Here is a 22,841-nt window from a genome sequence, read left to right as displayed (position 1 = left end):
AAAAATCTTAAAGTGAAGTCAACTTTGATCTAATTTGACAACTAAGAAAATATAGAAGCATAGACTTGCATTTGTTTTCCAAAAACAAACAACACCTCTATTACTTTTTAAGTATATTTTGATCACTTAGATTATAATCTTCTATTTTGTTTTATTTTGTATTTATTTTGAGAGAGAGAGAAAGTATGAGCAGGGAGGAGGACCAGAGAGAGAGTGAGAGAGACAATCCCAAGCAGGCTCCATGCTGTCAGTGCAGAACCTGATGTGGGACTCAAACACATAAGCCGTGAGATCATGGCCTGAGCCAAAATCAAGACTGAGATATTTAACAGACTGAGCCACCTGGGTGCCCCTGGATCATAATCTTGATCAATAGCAATAATGAATCCATCCCCCAGGATTGATTTTAAACTAAAACAAAAAGTCTAAGATGAAAATTGGTGCAAATCATACAGCACAATATTTTCTAGAGTTAATAGAACACTACAAATAGTCTAGATTAAGAAATGTTAAGGACACCTGGGCGGCTCAGTAGGTTAAATGTCCCACTTTTTATTTGGCTCAGGTTATGATCCCAGGGTGTGGGATCAAGCCCTGCATCGGGCTCCATGCTGAGCATGGAACCTGCTTGAGATTCTCTGTCTCTCCCTCTGCCCCTCTCCCCTGCTCTCACTCCTTTTCTGTCTCTAAAAAGAAAAAGAAAAAAGAAGTTTATATTGTTTGGATATTATAAACTGGAGTGAAAAGTTTGAAAAGCATTTGGGGGCATCTCTTGCTTTTCATGTCAACTTTCTCTCTACTGGTAAAGCTGGCTACCCTGATGCAGGGAGAAGAATGCATAGCCACCTTGCCCAGGAGCTCTGTGTCTAACAACCATCACCGTCAGAAATGTCTGCTTTACACCAAATTAAAATCCTGCTTGGTAACTTCTGACAAGCTGATCTCTCTCATTCTAACATCAGAAGGCAGCGGTACCAATCTCTGAATATCTCTTTGCAGTGTGCACACGGGACAGTTTTGTCAGAACAATGTTTCATTCTGGACGGAAATGGCGAAAGGAGAGATGGAAAGGAAAGGGGAAAAATTAGATAGGGGAGTCCTGAGAGCACTATCAGGAGGTGAGATAAAGGAAACCCCAGGAAAGTTTCCACGCTCATGGACATTCTATCACCCTGTCCTTCTCCACACCTCCCCCGCTTTCTCTTATTTAAAGACACTAGAACAGAAATCAAAATTGCCTTTGAAAAAGGTTAATTCATTTTGACTCAATTACAAAACTTCTATATAACTTGAATTCCATTAATAAGAAAGTCTTTAACCTTCCAACCTTCTCTTCAGACTAAGGAATTTAAATTCTTTTCTTTGTTGTTTTGCTCTATCCCCCAGGCTTATCGACATTCTCCATCCCCATCAAGTTCTGTAGCTAAAAATCAGGTAGCAATCTTCTAAAGGCCTAGGCTTTAAACAAGCATGTGCTTGTTTTTCTGTACTGTTACCTCTGTATAGAAAATACAGAATAGGATATTTATAAATATGTGTTTCCAGGGAAAGCATCACAACACGCGGCAGTGATGATTTTCTCCTGATGTCAGCAGGCCAAGTACGCTCACCGCGTGTCTGGGGCAGACTCAGTCAACGTGATGGAATATGAGCAGGTTGCCTGTCTGAGAGAACTATGTCCAACATTTCTTGGAAACATTCAAAAATGCATCATTACAGAAGGCTCTAGGTTAAATAGGCCACATGCTAAGAGAGCGATCTGATTAAAAGCAGTCCTTGAAAACATGCTGCTTTGTTTATAAAATAAATGTTAGCATAACTCATAAAACATAAAAACTTAAAAAACATCACCCACCCTTTCTTGCAGAGGATTTAAATTCTTTTGGAAGCAACACAACACAGAAAAGCAGGTGATAAGAATAGTGTGTTCACAGAATGAGTTATTGAATCATAGATCCAATGATGTTCCTAAATGAGCTGACAACAGGAAAACGTATCAGGAAAATTAGATAGTAGCTTTTTTAATAGTGGATTACAGCAAAGATTTATTGTCATAGGATGAGAGAAAATATGTATCTTTGATTGAAAATATAATTAACAAAAAGTATTAATTCTATATCTAGTCCAAGTATTTCTAGTTTTCAAGCTTACCGGAGATCTGGTTGGCCTAAATAAAATGACAAAGTGCATTTTCATCCTGTTATCTATTCTTTTTCTTCAACTTTAAGTAATATAGTAAAGACAAGAGCAAGTGCACCTGGGTGGCTGGGTCGATTGAGCATTCAACTTCGGCTCAGGTCATGATTTCTCTTTGTGAATTCAAGCCCCACTGACAGCACAGAGCCTGGAGCCTGCTTTGGATTCTGTGTCTCCCTCTTTCTCATCCCTTCCCTGCTCATGCTCGCTCGCTCACTCTCTCTCTCTCTCTCCCTCTCAAAAATAAATAAACATTTAAAAGAGAGAGAGAGAGAAGTCTTTAAAAAATAAAAACAAGAACATATCAAAATTGAGGTGATATTTCTGCCAAAAATGTTGCATACAAAGAGGGATCCAATCCCGCCATAATCCATCATAATATAATGAGATACAAATGCCCAGTTGTGGAAAATTCAATCTAATGAGCTGGATACTAACAAACTAGGAGGTATTTGCTCATAAGAGGCAAACAGGTTGAGAAAAAATATATTCAATCTTAAAAAAAATCAAAGAAATAGAAATTAATGAAACAAAGAGGAGATGTTTCCACCTATTGCACTGGACAACTTGTGTGACAATGCCCGGGGCTACTTTGGGAAAGAAATGTGGTAATATGTACCAAGAGTTGTAAATATGTTCATATTTTTAACTTTAAAAATCATAGTAAAAGTATATGAGCAAACATCTTTATTGTCCAAGCTTCATCTCCATACCAGGAAGCTGCTCACTTTCAGGGATTTGGTTTGATTTCATTTTGTAATACGAGGACTTGAATAACTAATTCTACCTTCATGCTAACCAATACTCCCTCCCTCCTATCTGGCTGTTAAAGCCCCCAAATCTAATTTGATGCACATCTCTAATGGTTGTATAAAACGTCATGCATGCATTTCATCCTTCTTGCTTTAGTTTACTTTTTCTATGCTTAGTTTCCTATCACAGCGATCTTCCCAGGTGCTATTTTCATCATGTTATTTTACATTTCTTGTGGGCTACTTTATTTAAGTACTTTGGAAATAAAACAGGATATTAAAATATTAAATGTCCATCAGATGAGATACTATATGGAAAATAATTTCACCAGAACTTACAGTGTAATGAGTACTTGATGAATTTCTATGATTGTAACTTTCTGAAAACCAAAAATTTAAATCCAAAGAGAATTGTTAATAGAACATAATATAACCATTTACAACTAAGATATAAACTGAAATAAAATGAGACTATGCTTGCAATAAAATTGAAATTATGATATAAAATATAAGTGAAAAAGCAAGGGGGTAATTAGAAGTACACAATTTTGTGCATATGAGAGGGAGAGAGAAGGAAAGAGAAAGAGTGCATATTTCTCTATGTACCCACACAAAAAACTCCAACAATCTTCTTAAAAGAGATTTGCTTCTTATTTCATATATTTTCAAAATATTGTTTTCACATCCCTACTATAACGTAAAATGTTATCTTTTCAACAGAATTAAATGTCAAATTTTGTTAAATGTTAAATATTTTCATCTTGCTTTCATAATGAATTTAATTTAAACCTTTACCTGGCGAAGGCCATGATCCTTAGGCAGACAAAATTTTACAATTTACATTTTATTAATGAGGCATTTGAGACCTGGATCAGCAAAGCGACTTCCCAAGGCCAGAAATGTTGCTAAAGTTAGGGAGAAATTAGAGAACCAGTACTCTGGCATATTTCAGTTCTTACAGTAGTGCTTTTTCTACTGCAATTATGCTACCTGTCTCTTATTATGCTTGTCTTCTAAGCCTGCTGCGAGATAACCTTTGCATCTGACTTAAGTATGATGTAGGCATATTTTTAATGCTTATTTTCACAAAATTCAAATTAATTTGAGGCTTAGTTGGACAACATTGTCAACTGTATTTTGGAGAAGCCCTCTACACTTCATTTCCTCCTCTTCAGAGGAGAATTGTATCTTTCCTTAGAGATGAGACTGGGCACAGTCCAAGGAGGTGGGAAGCCATTAAATTGGGAGGCATCAGTGGGCAGATGGGGCATGTTTGAGAATCTCCGAATCTCCTCACAGAGGCAGGAGGCCAGCAAAATGGACCGGGGAAGTTGTGAAGTCTGGCGTCAGGCTGACAGCAGAAATGTGAGGGGAATCTGTTAAAGTCAGTGCTCAGGCTGAAGGCAGCTGGACGATGACAGGGAAGCCACAAGGGTCACTGCTCACACAGCACTTGCGCCATGACTGAGGGAGCCATGGGGCCCAGAACAGAGGAAGCAGCTGGGCTGTGAGGTGGATCCAAGTGCTGAGGCAGGAAGCAGGTGGTCACAGGAGGAGGAAAAGATGAGGCTTGTGCTGTGGAGCATCTGCCCCTCACAATGGCTCCCATGGAAAAGCTCTACGAAGATTAAAATGTAGGGGGAATGCATTTATTTTGACTAATCATCCTCAAAAGCAGTTTTGACACCTACAATGCTGAAAGGAAGGGCTACTGTGGACAACAAAGCAAGAAATGTGGATTTCTCTAGGGCTACGTTGTCTCAGAAAGAGCAACGGCAAAAATACATTTCCATGAGAGGCCAGGCGGTCAGTGAGGAATCGTTCCCCTACTTCTGACTTTTCCATTGACTGATGTGTGCCTCCAAGCAAGTTGCTAAATCTCTTTGAACCCATCTTCCTTCTGGAAAAAATGGATAGCTTGCTGTAAAACATATACCACCTTCCAGAGAGTAAATGTTCCTAAACAGCAATGCTACATAGGCAAAATACGCTAATTTTCAGGGGGAAATGTGTTTGTGTAATTGTTACATATACAATTAAATTGAAATCCTCTTTATAAAATGTTTATGTCTAAGAACACATTCTGAAGTTATTGAATGGCATGCGCCATGTTTTGGTTGTTGCTTTAAATAATTTTTATTTTATTTACTAATAGAGAAAATCAAACATGGGAAATTTCCTTCATGTTGGCTATTATAATTGAGATAAGTAAAAAACTATATTTTAAATTATCCTTTTCCACTTATCAGAAGGAGATAAAATTTTAGAACTTGCTTGATCTATAGAGACTTTCATACATTCTGTTTAGCTAATAAGAAGGCCTATGCTCATTCCAACATAGATGTTTTTATGACAAAAAAATAACGAAAGAAAAGAAAAAGAAAAAGCCAGAGCCATCATTACACTTGTAGGAAAATCACTGAAGTCAAATGAATATTAACTAGATCATTCCTGCAGGTTTGTGCATTTTTAGTGAGATATTTAAAAACCAAAGTGTTACTTTCTATAAAGTAGTACTACACACACACACACACACACACACACACACACACACGCAAGCACATATATGATTAGCACTATGTTGGCTCCTCCGTTACCTTTCTCCAGAGCAGAATTCTGAACTTAACAAACAATGAATACAGATTCCAAAATTCCTACACCATATTTCTGAATTGGTAGATCTCAGGTAGGGCAAGGTAATCTGTATTTTGAATAAGTACCCTAGGAAACAGGAAGGTTTAGGAAACATTCCTCTAAAAGACCACTTGGTACTGTAGTAGGTAAATAACTCAATTCACCTAGATTCTGTCTTAGAACAGACAGACCATCCATGACAGCACTGATAAATTGTGCATGAAATTGATCTCACCTATACTGGAGACATCATTTGTCCTGCAGTATGCCCTGTGTGCTTGAAGACTCATACTTTGATCTCACTTGTTGTTCATTTGTGGTCTGATGTTGTGTAAACCTCATTTACAGGGAGGATTTTAATTTTTCTCAGTTATGAAGTTTGTTTTTCTCCCTCCTTTCTGTTTACAGATTATTCAAGGAGGAGATCTCGAGTCCTAGAATCCAATTTTTTCTGATTTTAGTCCAAAGTAAAAGCTTAAACCCAAACAAAAACTCACTGCAAAGAACATGGTCAGAAGAATGAGTTGCATTATTTTAATTCTTTTATTTTGTGCTTTATAAATACTTTTTCATTTAATGCAAATTAAAATTGATGTCTTAGTGAATTTAAGACACAAGTAGAGTGGTTGCACTCTTATTATCTTAGCCACCATGCTTATTGGTGCTGTATTATAATGAGATTAGACTAACACAAGAAATAACCATTTGAGTTTGTTTCCTTGTTTTACAACCTTTTCACATTCCAGCTTCTCAGCATAAAAAGGATTAGCAGAACAGAGTGCACTGTACCAGAATACTAAATGTCCTCACATTCTATGTCCTTGAGCAAATTTGAACTGAAAAAAAAAAAAAAAAACTCTTAGCTTAAAGATGTACCATGAAGTTACATACATATGCACTAAGCCAAATTGTACCACTATCTAAGCTATGGACCGTGAATAAATAATGCACTTTAAGAAACTACGCAAACTCCCTTTGATCACTAGATTTCTATTCCATAAATTGCTGCTGCAGATTTACATGCTACCTAACTTGCAACCAGTGAATATATGAAGCAATGAGAGAATGGAGTCATATTATGAATGCCATATTGTGGGTGCCTCCAAGTTATATTTTATATTTGAAACTATTTCCCTTACAACAATCAAGGTGGTGTTATAGGTAACATTCTGTTATTATCAAGAGGAGTGTGAATGTTAAACCAATTGAGATTTAGCTAAATAATAAAATTTTAACATTTGTGGAAGAAGATTCATTTATTTTCAATTAATAATAAATAAATCATCTTATAACCAAACTATAGCCTTTGTTACTTGAACATCTATAAAATAAAAAGGCATGAAGACATATTCACGAAAATAGTCCATTATAGCTATAAAAATGAAGCTGAAATAGCATCATTTTAAATACTCACACTCTGCAAACCATGAATAGAGGAGAAAATATAAACCTTAAATTACATTTTTTTTTCCTTTAAGGCCATAAGCAAATGTAAATTTTAACCCTCAAAGTAAATACTATTTAAGGATTTATTTTCTAAATGAAGTATGTGTAAATATTGTGATTCTGATAGAGTAGCTTTAGAGGCCAGAATCATATTTTTGTTTTCTTTTCTTTGTGACCCTGGTGAATGCACAGGTTGAATAGTTGTTTGTTTGTTTTTTTTCTTTTGGCACTTTATACCAACAAGGTTTCTTCTGAAATCTGACAGGCAGACTTTAAAATTTATATGAAAGATTAAAGGGTCAATAATAGCCAAGAATTTTTTGCAGAAAACAATAAAATGGAGACTTGCTCTACCAGATATTGTGTCTTATTATGAAGCTATAATAAATATGGTAGTATAGTCTTGTATTGGGGATTTACAAGCTATCAGATAAAGTATAATAAAGAGTTTAGAGAGAGTTTAGAGTTCCCATAATACATGGGAACTTGATATATGACTTTGGTGGCATGCAAGACTAGTTGTTTACAAAAATCAATTAATGAAACTGAAGAAAAATGATCATCTATATATAAAAAATTATGGTCAATTAGATGCCTATCTCATAGTTTACACACTTTGTACAGGTAGGTCAAGAGCGTAAATATCAAAAACAAAGCTTAACCTTTGAGTATAAAATATAAATTAATATGTTTCTGACCTTGGGATAAAGAAGACTTTCTCAAAGAAGACAGAAAAGGTGCTGATTATATAAGACATGATTGATAAAACTGACTAATTAAATTAAGAATTCCACTTTTTCAAAAGGTACCTTAAATTAAGAGAAACTATAAAGTAAAAACTGATAGAAGATATTGGCAGTAATACAACAAGGGAATAGGATAAAGGGTAAATTAAAAGGAAAGAAACTTCTAAAAATCAATAAGAAAAAGACAACAACATACTAGAAAAATAGGCAAAAGACATGAACAGACATTTCAGAACAGATGAAACACAGATGATCAGGAAACATGTAAAGAGATGCTCAATCTCTTTGTGATTAGGGAAACGCAAATCTATACCACAATGAAACTGTTTCATATCTGTTTGATTGACAAAAATTAGGAACTGCGATAATATTTTGTACTACAGTGTTTAGCTTCAACATTATTGATCAGAATTTAAATAACCAAAATAACTGGAAAATAATTTGGCAATATTACCTGAAGTTGTCGGTCTCATACCCTACTATTCAACATTTTCACTTTGAGGTATATATCCAAGAATACCCCACACATATGTATACTTGGATGTATATGCATGAATATTACTAGCAAATCTAATTATGAAAGGCGATGCTACAAATTAACCCAAATGAAGAAGAGAATGAATAACAAATTATGATATTAATTCAATATCATCTTATAACAGTGAAACTGGACAAATATAACAGTGAAAATGAACAGATAACAAAGTTATTTGCAAAAATTTAGAATAATGAAATTCAATACAACGTTGGTATTGTGGAAAAGGAGATGAGCAAATCCTAGAAGACTATGAACACTCTGATACCCTTTTTTAAAAAAAGAAAGTTTTAAACAGTTAAAGGTATGTATACACACACACACACACACATATATAGGGTTGCATATAAATTTTTTTATTTTTACATTTATTTATTTTTGATAGAGACAGAGGACAGAGCACAAGTGGGGGGAGGGGCAGAGAGAGAGGGGAACACAGAATCTGAAGCAGGCTCCAGGCTCTGAGCTGTCAGCACAGAGCCTGATGTGGGGCTTGTACTCACAACCCTGTGAGATCATGACCTGAGCCAAAGTTGGACGCTTAACCAACTGAGCCACCCAGGTGCCCGAGTATATACGGTTGTATATAGAGAGACATACATTTATGCATACATACATCTGTCTGTACATATTTTCTCGTATACATATGCAAGAGAATGATATATGCTAATTCAGATAATGGCCCTTGTAGAGGGATAGGAGCATGGGATAGGAGAGAACATATAAGCAGATATCAATTGCGGTCAGTATGTTAGTTCTTGATTTGGTTGGTGAGTTCAAGAGCATGCAATGTATTTTAGATGATAGATATAGATAGATTAGATAGATAGATAGATAGATAGATAGATAGATAGATAGATGAGCCAATAGAGCAATTATAAACAGATGTGATGACTGATTATCATTATTCCAATTCTGTGAATCTGAAAGCCACTGTCATAGTCAGTTTGGGCTGATAGAACAGAATACCATTGGGGCCAGGGTGGGTCAGTCAGTTGAGCGTCCAAGTCTTGATTTCTACTCAGGTCATGATCCCAGGGTCGTGAAATCAAGCCCCACTTTAGACTCCAACTGAGTGTGGAGCCTAAGATTCTCTCTCTTTCTCCCTCTACCTTTGTCCCCCACTCACATGCACTCCCCCCCACCTCTCTGTCAAAAAAAAAAAAAAAAGAATACCATAATCTAGGTGGCTTATAAACAACAGTAATTTATTTCTCACAGTTCTGGAGGCTGGTAAGTCTAAGATTATGGTATAGACATAATGAGTGATGAGAGCCCACTCTGTAGTTCATAGCCTGCCATCTTCTCACTGTGTACTCACACAGTGAAAGGCGCAAGCTAGCTATCTGGAGTCTCATTTATAAGGGCGCTAATCTTATTCATGAGGGCTCTGCCCTATGACCTAGTCACTTTCTAAAGGTCCGACCTTCTAATACCATCACATTGGGAATTAGACCATCACATTAGGAATTAGGTTCTTAATAAATCTATGAATTCTAGGGGGATAAAATTTTTCAGTCTATAGCATCCATTAAATTAAAAATTAAAAGAGAATAAATACTATTTGGTTACAGAGCAGTTCTCAAATCATTATTGCCAGCATTACTTGAAATGTTTCATAAAAATTCAGGTAATTTTGGTCCCTACCTCTAGAGATTCTGCTTTAGTGGCTAAGGGTAGAGCCAAAAACTAGCATCCCCAGTGATTTTGATGTAAGTGATACATGGATCACAATATTAGAAACACTGGTTTATAGGAAATGCTATTATTGGGTCACAGTAAAAAATGAATGTTTTTTATCATGCTATTTGTCACAGTGGCTTGAATCTCCTCTGACTTTAAATGGCATAATCCTATGCCCTTAACACCTTCCACTGCTCTAACTATATAGTTCATATTAAGGCATACCACATATTAAATATTAAAACCTGCAAAAATAATTAAACATATATGTAGTTAGAACAATATGCTTAATCTATTTTTATTACCTCATGTTGTGGAATGAATTGTGTCCTCCTCAAAATTCATATGTGTTGCAACTATAAACCCCAGAAGGTGGACTGTATTTGAGAATAGGAGCTTTAAATAAATAAATAAGTTAAAATTAGGTCTTTAGGATGAGCCTTTTCCTGATATGACTGGCATCCCTATAGGAGCAGGAAATTTGGACACAGATCTTATAGAGAGGAGATCATGTGAAGACACAGAAGACAGTCACATAAAAAAAAAAAAAAAAGAAAGGCTTCAGAAGAAAGCGGCCCCATCAATACCTTGATTTTGAACTTCTAGTTTTCAAAACTGTAAGAAAAAAAATTTCCATTGTTTATGCCATTCAGTCTGTGGTACTTTGTTACAGTAACCCAGCAAATGAATCCACCTAATAAAAGCTGACTTAAATAGAGAGCAACAAATTCAGGGAAAAGTGGCAGTACCATATCATAGAAAGTCATTAAAACTAAATTCTGGTATTAAATATGGAGGAACAAATTGGATGAAAACCTGGTCTGTCTATAACTTTCTTTGTCCAGCTCAAGCATAGATAGAAAATGCATCTCTCTGTATCACCCTTTTCCCAGAAGCACAGGCCTAATGAGAGGAACTGGCAGTTTCCAACCAATAATGATTCCTTAAACTTTGACACAAAATAGAACTATTTTCAGGATATAGGTTTAACCACTATATGAAATAGATATCTGCTATAATTTTTGACTTGTCTACTTATTTGGGGTTTTTTTGTCGCCTAAGCTTCCACTTCACTTTTAAACTGTGCTCAAATTCAAACTGTGGTGGCACTTGGCCCAGTCAGATGGGCATGTGAAATGAGATGCTTCTGAACGGGAAGTAAATCTCTTCCGGTGCCAATGAACAAAGCCACACTACGATTGTCATTGGCCTTAGGAGCTGTTGTGTCTATGGTCTTATTTTTTGTATTAAAAATATTAATAACTCTATTTTATAAGTACATTAACACAAACATAAATATTATATGGCCTAATTGGTTTTGGTTTTGCTTCTGATTTTAAAATAAACTAAAATGTATTTTGTTGTCCCTAATAACTCTGTGCCTAGCGAATAAGTCAACCCCATCAAGAAGTCTAAAGATAGAAGGATTTCCCTCATTATGCTAAAGTGCTCCAGGAAATTTCCTTGCCTTGACCTTTACCAGAAATGGAGTTTTGTTTTGTTTTTAATGATTTTTCAACTCAGAATAATATGGTCTTAGTGCATTTATTTCGGTTTTTAAAGGTAGAATTAAGCCTTCACAGTTTATGCATCCTGAAATAAGTTTGCTGGAACAGAAATTTTCTGTGTGGCACAAATCAGTATACTAAGCACCAGAGATGTTTCAGGCTTTAGGGGAGCCTTTATGACATTGAAACCATCACTGTGCTTTAAAAAGTATTCTATCAAGCGTTTTAAGTCTTTGTAAAAGATAAAAAAATAATAATAATAATAAAAAGCCAAGGAAAAGCAGATCTTCAAATACTAATTTTCTGTAGAAAATCTCTGCTGGACTAATTACATCATAAGTCAAGACAATGTAGCATCCAAAATTCCAACTCATAAGACACTCAAATAATAAGAGTGAAAGATGAACAGCTCTATAGCCATTTGTTTTTATGAGCAAGGTGTTCTAATGCTAAACATTAATATATTAGCCTCATTTCAAAAGCAAATGTGCTTTTACATTACATGTAGTCTAATAATAACACAAACACAGTCGAAGGGCTGAGACTCAGGTGAAGGGAATAAGAAACGTAGGATGCAAAATGTAAGGAGGCACTCACTCTCGGGCCACACAAGTGCAGAGTCGGTACTTGTGTGACCCTGAAAGTCAGTATTCCCTTAAAGTTCGTACCACAGGCCCCTCACTCTCCTTCTATTTGTCCCAGCCCTCATATGCCAGCATATTAGTATACAGATCTTTCTTGACTGATGGAGTTGTGTCCCAATAAACCCATCCTAAATTGAAAATATCTTAAGTTGAAAATGCATTTAATGTACCTAACCCACTGAACATCATAGATGAGCCTAGCCTACCTTAACATGCTCAGAGCACTTACATTAGCCACCAGTCAGATAAAATCGTCCAACACAAAGGTTGGTTTATAGTAAAGTCTTGAATGTCTTATGTAATTTACTCAAAGTGGAAAATGGAATGGTTGTATGGGGTTATAAGCATACTGTTGTTTACCCTCATGATCACGTGGCTGACTGGGAGCTGCAGCAGGCTGCCCTTGCCCAGTGTCAGGTGAGAGCTTCATATGGCCTATCGCTGGCCCAGGAAAAGATCCAAATTCGAAATTGGAAGTATGGTTTCTAGCAAATGAATATCACTTCCACACAATCATAAATCCTAAGAATCTTAAGTCAACCATTGTTAAGTTGGGGATTGTCAGTATTCCCAAAGGAAAGCCAAAATGTAATACTTGATTTGGTTATGATCAAAGAATGGTTTAAAATTAATTCCTCATTCTTGGGGCGCCTGGATGGTTCAGTCGGTTAAGCGTCCGACTTCAGCTCAGGTCATGATCTCACAGTTCGTGAGTTTGAGGGCAGCGTCAGGCTCTGTGCTGACAGCTCAGAGCCTGGAGCCTGCTTCGGATTTTGTGTCTCCCTCTCTCTCTGCCCCTCCCCCACTCATGCTCGCTCACTCTCTCTCCTCTCTCAAAAATAAACATTAAAAAAATAATTTAAAAAAATATAATTAATTCCTCATTCTCTAGAACGTGAAAATGATACAAAGCTAATGGCTAGTCACTCCACTGCAAAATGTTTTCCAATACAGTACAATACAGAGATATTTGTTATACACCCTTACTTATTCCTTTCTTTCAAGTCCTCATATCTCTTAATTTGTGTTTTGTTCCGTGTGGTCTTTTCAGAAGCCACATTGGTTTAGTTCAGCAGTTAATATTGCTAAATTGTAGATGAAGAAAATCACTGAAGTATAAAAGATCCACGTTAATTTATAACATGTATTGCAGGTTGCAGGTATGCAGCTCAAATCAGAGGCTAGGACATAGCATTTGTCTTATTTTTCTATAATGGAAATTAATTTCTGAGTCTATGCAACCATTCTTTGTATCTAATGACCAAATTTAATCTTATTCATGATTTAATAGCATTCTTCATCTACCCCAGGACTGTTCCATAATTCTAGGATCTTAAACAGTGCCCCAGCATTGGGGTAGGGATTGGGAGGCAATCAGAGGTCTCAACCAGAGTCCACAGAGTCTATCCAGCCTCAACTTTAAGGACAATTCAACAATTTCTTCAGTTTCAATATAAATAGAATACAATCAAATCAGGTTTAAGAGGCATTGGTTCAAGGTCACATTTGGAAAAAGGTCTTTGATAAAGAGGTTTTTCCATTGAAGTGAATTCATTATAAGCCAATAATCAAAATGGTAAAAACAGAAAATCAAGTAATTATCGATAAGGAAGAACAGACAACAATTCACTGGAACACTAAGCAAAGGTCAGTCATGGAAGATGACTGCACTTGTCCTGAGTATTGCAAAAACAAAAGCTCTGATTTCTCTACACCAAGGCACTGCTGGTTAATTTTCATGCTAGGAGGAGAAATTAGGTGACTATGCCTTTTTAATTCATAGTTTAGTTCCACTGAATCAGGGTGTACCTCAGAGTGGGCCTCCAAGGGAAGTTCAAAATGGTGGGAGAAATAGGAGGGGGGAATTTCTCCATTAATTTAAGAAACAGCCTGGGGGTTTAATTCAGATTCCTGCTTTCCAAACGCCAGGGCAGTTAAAAGAGGATTGAAGAAAAAGCAAGTAAGGATCCATCTCTTGCTGCCAATTTTGCAGCCTGATTTGATGTTGCCTCTTTCCACCTAAATTCCCACTCCTTTTTTAAGTGTAAGCATCTTTGCCTGTTGATTTACAAATATGTGTCCTAAATTGCCTTTGTTATCACATGGCTGTAACATTTTGAACGGATGGCAGTGAATACTCTTTTGATTGTGCATAGTTCTTTTGAAGAAGAGCTACTTTCAAAATAACTTCATAATCTGCAGAATAGTGAAGAAAGCATCTGGCATAGTTGAGGTGAATTAAATATAATCGAAGTCAAACACATGAGTAGCCTCTGAGTTACTTTTATGAACACATCTCCATCTCTGTTCACTTCTTATCATAAATGATGAAATTGAAGAATCAGTAAAATGGCAGTTTCCATTTAGTTCATATTAGTCACTATCTACAGAGATGTGAGAAAGTGACAGGTGGTTTTAAATTCATTATGTGATGTTGCTTTATAAATATTTATAACTGGCATGGTTTGGTTTTAACAACTTTTGTGTAAGTGCATGAAAGCAGAAAAACACACTTCAAAAGTAATTTATCATAAGTTATAAATAAAATTCTAAAAAATTCTTAGCAACATCACAGAAACTCAAAAATACTTTTTCATTATAATCAATAATTTATATAGAATTTATACAGATACATAAATACATACATACTCATAAATGCATGAACACACATACACATGTATATTAATATAACAGGTAAAATTTTTCTTTCTCCCACCACAAACAACATATTTTGTAGTTTTTTTTTATTATTTGCAATATGATCTCATGAATATAACTTCATTTTTTTAAATTTTTTTTTAATGTTTATTTATCGTTGAGAGAGAGAGAGACAGAGCGTGAGCAGGGGAGGGGCAGAGAGAGAGGGAGACACAGAATCCGAAGCAGGCTCCAGGCTCTGAGCTATCAGCACAGAGGGGCTTGAACTCGTGAACTGTGAGATCATGACCTGAGCCTAAGTCAGATGCTTAACCGACTGAGCCACCCAAGTGCCCCATCATGAATATAACTTTAAAACAAAACTATTTAAAGAGAGTTAAAAAAAATAAAGTAAAAATACTAGTTACAAAGGAAAAATAGTACTTGCTACATAAACACTTATTAGTATAAATAAGAGAAACATTAGAATACTAAGAATGGTATAGCATTTACTCATTAAATCATCTGCTCATGTACTTATATTTAAGAAAAATATCTAACTGTCAAGTGAGGGAAAACAAGTAACATATCTTCTTCCATGGGCCTACCCAAATCTAATATTAGTGTATTGGGGTGGTGGTATGGTGGTAGGGTGGTTACATGGGTTTTAGTGTTTGCTTAAACCATTTATGTCATTTGTTTTACTAAAAATGCATACCCCTTAGAGAATTATAAAATCATCTCTTGAGGTTTGGCTTAGAAATTTGCATTTTTAACATACAACTTGAGTGTTTCTCCTGCACAGCAAAGTTGGAGAATGATTTCTCTCTGTTATTTTTTCTTTTAATGAAAGCTTTGTATCACTTGACTTAAATACAACTAGATTCAGAAACACTACTACTAAAGCAATTAGGTATATCACTGGTGGACAGAGCAGAAAGAAATAATCATATTTAGAAGTCACACTGTATCAAAACCAATACAATCAATTTAAAATATCTAAAAATTGATAGAGGCATGTTCCAAACATTTGTGTACTGTTTTGTGACAGCATACCGCAGAGAATGAATTTCTCTGGAGACCATGGTTTACTTATGGAGGAGTCAAACTAAGATATCTGAAGTGACTAATGACAGCATTTATCCAGTTGTACTTGTTAATTGGCTGTGTATGGATACCATTCATTCCCTCTATGCCTCCCTTCGGCATTGGGTTGTCCTTTGACATTGGGATTGGACATTATTTAACCAGGTGTCGGCTCTTAAGACTCAGAGTTTTAACTAGATTCAGATAAAAAAAGAAAACTCAGAGGGATAAAATAATCTGACATAGAAGCTGACTAAGTCAGAGAAAGAGGTAGGCATTTTATGTCATTACCTTATGGCCGAAGGAAAACAACACACTGTAAAAACATTCAGCATTTGTGCAGACTATTATTTTTTCAATCTATATGTGATCTTCCAACTCTTGAGACTGACGCTTTTCATGTTTCCCCAGACGGTATTCCACCATTAAGAATCATGGCCATAGTGAATAAACATCATAGATTATTTTTCTTTATTTTCTATGGTAGTAATATATACACAGCACAAACTTTTTCCATCTTAACCATTTTTAAATTTACAGTTCAGTGGCATTAAGTACATTTACATTGCTGTGCAGAGACATCATGAACTTTTAAAAATACAAATGTCTTAGCCTCACATTCATGTTCTGGTAGTAGATCATTACTTAGAAGCAGGCATTCACCTTCTAAAAATTGTTTTAAAGGTGACTCTGATGAACAACCACAGTTTACAGCCATTAATTCGATTTAATTCCTTCATTTAACTCCCTTACTCATTCACTTAATCTCTTGATTATTTATTAGAACACCTGGAATTTGTCAAACGCTGAGCGGGGTATCAAGTATACTGAAATTATAATTAGCAGTACCTGTGTCATTTTATTTATCTTTTATTAACTGCATATAATATGCCCATTGCTTTCTGGGGGGAAATATATATATTTCCCAAATGGGTTTTTAAAGATTTATTTGATTTCATAACATAACCAGTAAAAAGGAGTTTTAAAAATTATTACATTTGTTTCTAGAAATGATAGACGGTATAAATTAGTCATGTCATATAATTTTAAGAGGCATATATTTATCCTTTCACAACAGAGAAAAGCTTTATGGAATGCCAGATGGAAATATGTAAGCCATTGGTAACAAGGGGTAATATTGCTGATAGAAGCAGAACTCGTAAATTTTTTAAAGGTTTTCTTCTCTGCCATGAACCATTTTGGGGTAAATACTAGTCCAGTGAAAAGAGTTCTGAACACAAAAGGCACTTAGGGTAAAAATTAGACCTTAACTAATAAAGTGAGCTGCACATGTGTACATCAAGGAAAAAAAAAAAAAGCCCTATCAATGCAACTCTACTGCAAGGCCATAATATAACTGTAAAAGCTATTGCAGTTAAAAAGTCTAAAAATGCTTACCTGACCTGGTATGTGAGCTCAATAATGACATACATGTATGTTCCTTCCAACCAAGGAATTATTATCCCATTTTTAAGATGGCGTAGTAATGTGTCCAAGATCAAAGAAGCAGTACTAAGGACTACAAGCCTTTCCATTGCCATAGTGGATGCTCTTTCTATTGTGTTACAAAGATTGTATAATAAGACATGCATATTGCTCACAGTCTATTAGTTTAGTAGACATGATGAAATGACCATTATATAACATGAAAGGGACATAAAGCAAGAAAACAAGAATTTGTGTCATTCAGGGAATATTTCTTAAGGAATTATTAACGTGGGAGTTGCTGGATACATAGAAAATATCTAAGGGCTGATGACATGAAGAATGCTTAAAGCAGATGGACAAATCTACAGAAAATGGTGGGGTCCTGAAATGATAAGATTGAGAAACAGCAAGTGGTTGAATGTGACTACAATCTGAAGTATAGAAACAGAATCAGGAGGTAACCATAGAAGCAGGTCGGGTTTCGAGGTATAGATGACACTTTTGGCAATGAAACACTGCTGACATTTCTACTCATAGGGCAAACATGAAAAAAATATGCATTTTAGAGAGATGATTTTGGTGCCTGTGTGGAGAACAGACTGGAGGAAGAATGCCCGGAGGTTGGAAGGTCACATAGAAGATTAATTAATGCCATACAACACAGAGAAGAAATGAAGATTTAAGATGTGTAAAGAAACATGAATGAAGAAAACAAGGTACATGAAGATTAAATGTTTTGAATAAGGTCACGTACATAGCTAGTTCCAGATATCAGGGCTTACTCCAACTTCCAAAATAATTTCATTACTAATATATTTATTCTTTAGAATCCAGAATATAGCTTCATTAAAACAACAGAAAAAAATATCAAATGTGACTACTGCCTTGTAATTTTTCTCCACAAAACTAATCTTTTTTTTTTCCTGACCTAATGTAGAGAATAATAGAGTTCCACCAGTAGATTAATCCTCTTAACTCAGTATAATAATCCTAAGAATAAAGACACAAAGAATACATTTGTTACACCAGGAGAGAATTGTATAATTGCTGAATGGGCAGTGTGTTTTTCCAGCTACCTAGAGAACTACATCATGAAAACAGGAAAAAGTAAGATTTTATTTAATGCCACAACAAAGAATATGGATATGTGATTTTCAATAGGTCATTTAGCAAAAACAAGATTACAAACTTTATAGGAATTTTCCCTCGGTGAGTGGATAAGCAATTTTTTTTAATTTTGTGTTTTTATAGCCAATATATCACAATTTTTTCTCAAATATAGTAAAGTTTTCTATGCATTTAAAAACATTTTGTTTTCAAATTGTACATAAGATAGTGTAAAATATTTATGTGAAAACAGGTGCAGTGACTCAAGACTTAATATCATAAAATTTAATCCACTTGATTCGTTGAGGGTTTTCTTCATAGAACATCCATGCTAAGTTTTTGCATTTTTGTTTGTTTCTTTGTTTTGGTAGATACCTGATTTTCACCAAAAACAAACAAACAAACAAACAAAAAGTGAAGATTAAAAACCCACAAAATGATGTTTGTGCTTATAGCCACAGACATGGATTTGAAGTTAGAAATTTGGATCCTATGGAAACTAAGTCACTATGCAAGTAATCATTTTTATTATATCCTTACATTAAATAAAGGTATAGGGACAAGGAATGCATCCTAATTAACCTGATCCTGATTACCTTAAAGTAGTAGCCACAAAATGACAGGAGAATGTAAAATGTGTCCAAGTTTAAGCTTGGAGAACTGGAAAGGACAATCCTCACCCACCTACACAGACCCAATTTGCATTAAGAAGGCCTTGAATTTACTCTCTAAATCATATAATTATAGGCACACAATTATGACATACATAAGATTCCAGATAAAACCAGTTGAATCTAATTAGATTAGTCTAATTGAGTGTCTATTTAGTTATCTAAAACTATGAGATATAGATTATAAAAGAAAAGGTATTTTCTAAGCAATACAATGCTTTGACTGAAGAACAGTACAATATAGGAGCTATCTATGAAATATGTCAAACTATTTGAAGTGCAGAATATATCAAATAAATAAAAATTAAAAATAAATAAGAATATTAAAAGCCTTCCATTAACTTTATCCCACAGTAGCTGAATTCCCCATAGCACAATTAGTTATATTTTTTGTTCATTTCACCTAGTTTTACATATTTTTTGTAAAGAAAAATGTATGTTATTGAATCGTGATATATTGTATTAAAATGTATCACAGAAATAACAGGGATTGGTGAAAATGCAGAGAAAGGGAAACCCTCTTACACTGCTGGTAGGAATGCAAACTGGTGTAGTCACTCTGGAAAACAGTGTTCTTTCCTTTTTTTTTTTTTTTTGAGGTTTTCAAAAGTTAAAAATAGAACTACCCTATGATCCAGCAATTGCACTACTAGGTATTTATCCAAAGGATGCAAAAATACTGGTTTGAAGGGATGCATGCACCCTGATACTTATAGTAGCATTATAATCAATATCCAAATTATGGAAAGAGCCCAAGTTTCCATCAACTGATAAATGGATAAAAAAGATGTGGTATATGGAATATGACTCAGCCATCAAAAAGAATGACATCTTGCCATTTGCGATGACATGGATGAAGCTAGAGAGAGAGCACCAGGTGTTGTATGTAAGTGATGAATCACTAAATTCTACACCTGAAACTAGTATTACACTGCCTGTTAACTAATTGGAATTCAAATAAAAACTTAAAAAAATAAAATGTATCAAAATTTTGAAGTTACCTTTTAACATCTTTATACTTCCAAACACAGTAACTACAACTAGCCTAAAAGAGCTGACTGATTAAGATAAATTTACATTTTTGGGGAGCCTTGGTGACTCAGTCGGTTGAGCATCTGATTTCAGCTCAGGTCATGATCTCACAGTTTGTGAGTTCGAGCCCCGCGTCGGGCTCTGTGCTGACAGCTCAGAATCTGGAGCCTGCTTCAGATCCTGTTTTTCCTTCTCTCTGCCCCTACCCCGCTTGTGCTCGCTCTCTCTGTCTCTCTCTCTCTCTCGATCTCTCTGTGTTTCAAAAATAAATAAATGTTAAAAAAAATTTATTAAAAATAACTTTATATACTTGATATGTTTCATCTTATTTCAGAGGATAAAATGTGAAAAGTCACACCTAAAGTGTTAAATAATCTTAAAATCGCTGTCTCAAAGTACAGGAACTCACAGAAACACTCTTGTTTCCCAACAATCCTGCTTATACGTTAATTTGTTCAGTAACTTTTACATATGTAACTAATAAAAATGTATACATAAACATTGACCTAAATGAGGCTTTTCAGATCCCTCAGAAAGGCAGATGCAGAGATAAATATAGTAGGTTTGAGGTGGGAGGGAGAGGGCATGTCTTTGGAGTGTAGAAAGGGAGAAATAGAATTGGGCAGATCTGAAAAACTCCCAACCAACCCAGTGGGGACCTCTGTGCTGCCTGGTGCAAATGCCCAAAGGGATCTCAAACACACTGTGGCTGGAAAATGTCAGCCAATGGCAGTCCTTACAGACTAAAGGCAAGTGCTTTCTTGTCACACCAAATAATAAAGCATTCCTATATTAGTACAGTGTATTTTGGAGATGTTATCATACCATGTAGTGAGAATTTTCAAAAGGGAGGTTTGCAGTGAGAAGATCTGCAATACAAATGTGTTCCCCAAAGCATTTATATGACTTGTCGGATCTAGTTAATCACAGAAATCATTTATATAAATGAAATCTTACAATAAACTCCCATGCTGTAAGAAAAAAAAAAAGCCTAAGAATCACTTTATTAGTATAAATTTATTCCATACAATCAAATTTATATGTATTTATTGCAATTTTAACCAATGAGAACCATGAGATGATTTTAGTGAACACAGACATTTAGAATTGCAGGTTATGAATGACAATGACAGTCATATCACTACTCTAGCATCCAATGTAATTTTGAGTTTTATTTCCATTAAACAGAATTTAGGAAATCTGATGACCAATTGGAATTTAAAACTGTTTGTACTACTTTCTTTTTCTTATGTTTTTAATGTTCATTTATTCTTTTGATAGCACAAGCCGGGAAATGGCAGAGAGAGAGAGGGAGACAGGATATGAAGCTGGCTCTGTGCTGACAGCAGCAAGCCCAACGCCAGGCACCAACTCACAAACTGCAAGCTCATGACGTGAGCCGAAGTTGGATGCTCAATGGATGAGCCACCCAGGTACCCTGTTCTACTTTCATAATAATTGCAGAACATTGTTCAATAAGGTAAGATCAGCAAGACACAATTTTCCGTGCAGATAAAACAATGTATCAGTAGTTTTAATTGCAAATACTGAAGAACACACGTTACTTTTATCATAATTCCTAATAGCTACAGTATATATAAAAATAAAAACCAGATTAAAAGTATGCAGACTCTCTGAGGTACACAGCTCTAAAGAAAACAGTTTGAAAATGATTAATCTTGATTATAGTAGGAGATTCATGGCAATACTTTTCTAACTCACGGGTGTTAAAAGGCTTAAATACTCCTGAATAGCAATTTACATGCTGAGGAAATTAATAAAAATTAGTGGTCAATAAACTTTCCAGCATCTGTTAGGCTGCACCAGGTCTTTTAAGTATTATTTTTAATTTAGCAATCAAATAAACAAAGACAGAGAAAAAAGGGGGGCATTATATTTATGCTTAAACCATCTAAAATTAATATCTGATATTCTCAGATATCCATAATTATTCTCTTTTAAATTTATACAAAAATATCAAATAAGTTACATTTTGGTCTGATGCTTCTATAGATTTAAAAACACTGCTGTACTGCTTTACTTCTCTTTAAAGTGTTTCAAGTTCTGTTGCTGTAGTTAGAAAAATTATCATTTTCTACATTTGGAGATTCCCTATCATACATTTTCCTTCAATAAATCTCTGTTCACTAATAAGCAAAGGGTCATAAACTCACCTATGACTATACAAGATATGAATCTCGGCAGCTTTTTCTTACCTGCAGACAACTTTATTAAGGAATGAATAGGGGAAAAAAAGAGATGATAAGCCTGTAAATGTGTTACCTAAGTAATTAGAGGCTGCCTATTTCTTTGCTTTCAACTTCATAGGTCAGATCAGTATACTCTTTACAGATTTGCCCATGGGTTGGGAGGCTAGACTTAACATAATTATCTATTGAAATGAAATTTAAACAGTAGTGGTATGTCACAACAGAAATGAATTTCTATGAGCCTCCATTCACCCAATCCCGTTGTAAATGCAAGCAAGCACACACAAGGGTCCAGAATCTATCTCTCTCTTGGTCTCTCTCTCTCCCTCCTTTCTGTCCTCCCCACTCCCTCTCTCCGCCTGCTTCCCTCCTTTTTTCTCTGTCTCACACATACACACACATTCACACACACATTTTCTCACCAAATTTACTTTTGTCATTTTATTCTATTTCGTGCACCATGTTTGCAAGCAGAATTTCTTGGGGCGCCTGGGTGACTCAGTCAGTTGAGCAACAGGTCATGATC

The sequence above is a fragment of the Acinonyx jubatus genome, chromosome C2 (genome assembly GCF_027475565.1).
Source record: "Acinonyx jubatus isolate Ajub_Pintada_27869175 chromosome C2, VMU_Ajub_asm_v1.0, whole genome shotgun sequence".
Classification (NCBI taxonomy): domain Eukaryota; kingdom Metazoa; phylum Chordata; class Mammalia; order Carnivora; family Felidae; genus Acinonyx; species Acinonyx jubatus.
Note: the sequence above shows the minus strand (reverse complement) of the source record.